The 1,464-nt window shown below is 68.4% G+C and overlaps 1 pseudogene; it reads right to left on the bottom strand.

Moving 5' to 3' along the window:
• Positions 1 to 316: 316 nt before the first annotated feature.
• On the bottom strand, positions 317 to 1,258 carry LOC141409980 (uncharacterized; annotated as a pseudogene).
• Positions 1,259 to 1,464: the final 206 nt, after the last annotated feature.

The raw sequence follows: 1,464 nt of genomic DNA, 5'->3' as shown, positions 1-1,464 counted from the left end.
GGTTTCGAACTCCTGGCCTCAAGTGATCCACCTGCCTCGGCCCCAAAAAGTGCTGGATTACAGTGCTGGGATTACAGGCCCTACTTCACTCCTAACGCCCACCATAAGTGCTTCCAACTGTTTGCTGAATGACAAGGTGAACGAGTGAATGGGACTACATGACTTCGGGCAGCAGGCAATCCTATTCCTTGGACCTCAGTTTCACTTTTTGTAAAGCAAGCCTGTCTCTCGCTCTCTGCCCTAAAAGCCTGAGTTCTGGGCTTGAGATGAGCGCGTCCTGTAGAGCAGACTCCAGGTGGACGTTGAGCTGGGTCTTCTAGGAGGCCAGGATCCTACCAGCTCTTGGGTCCGGTCCTCCCGCGGGACCCTGCACGCCCAGTCCCGGCACCGCCCCGCCCAACCTCCATTTGTTCCCCCAGGCCCCGCCCTCTCCACACGGCTCGCTCCCCATTGACCGGGGGGCGGGCCCTTGGCGCCCGGCTCCGCTGGGGGCGGGGCGGCGGGAGGCGGGCTGGTCCGTGTGCACCTGCACGGTGTGTGTCCCGGCCGCAGCCCCGCGCCAGCTGCAGCTCCTTGATCCGAGCCGGATCCTGAGCGGGGAACACGGGCTGAAGCGGCGGCGGCGGCCCCGCCCCGGGGCTCCATTGTTGAGGCTGCCGCGGCTCTGTCGGCTGCTCAGCTGCGCTCCAGTCGGCCCAGGCGCCGCGGCGAGGAGCGAGCGCTGCCAGGCGGCAGCCTGAGGTGAGACGGCGCGACGGGCAACGGGGTCTCCAGAGCGAGCGGGGTCTCTGCCCCGGGCGTGGCAGCTCCAAGCTGGGCTCCTCAGGGTCCGAGGTCGGGATCCGGGGTCCTTGCTCCTGGACTTTGTCTCGGCCTCGGGTGGCACCGGGGGCTTCGCGCCTGCTACGATACCGCATGGGCCTGCGCGGGGATCCTGGTCGCCCTGCGGGTGGCGGCAGGTCCCCACTGCTCCCCGGCTCCCCGCGTCTGCCGCGGAGTGCACTGCATGGACCCGGGCGCTGGCTTCTGCCCGGTCCTCCGCGGCGTGGCTGGTCCCCGCGTGCGGTAGAGGGGGCCCTGAGAGGACCCACTCGTGGGGCGGGTTCCGGGTCACCGCGAGTGGTAGACTCCGCCGCCCTCCCCGACCTCCCTCGCAGCGAGACTGCTTCGCTAGACTCACCGAGGGGACTGCGCGGACCCTCGGACGAGGGAGTCCGTGACTCTGGGTGGGGGCTCTTTCCCGGCCCCGCATGACGGCTTCCTGAGTGTTTTTTCTCCTATATAGGTGGCTTCGTGGACCCGCGCGCGTGGGTCCTGGCCGCCCTGCTAGTGGGGCTGTGCGCTGCCCCGTGGCTCCTCTGGGTCGACTCCGCCTGGGACGCGCGTGTAGTGGGGGTCCGTGCGCGAGGGTCGCGGTTGGTGGGGGCGCGCTGACCCCGCCCCATGGTTTATCCTCTCACTTGC

Source organism: Macaca fascicularis, chromosome 3, assembly GCF_037993035.2.
Source record: "Macaca fascicularis isolate 582-1 chromosome 3, T2T-MFA8v1.1".
NCBI classification, from domain to species: Eukaryota; Metazoa; Chordata; class Mammalia; order Primates; family Cercopithecidae; genus Macaca; species Macaca fascicularis.
This window is presented reverse-complemented; position numbering and strand designations above follow the sequence as displayed.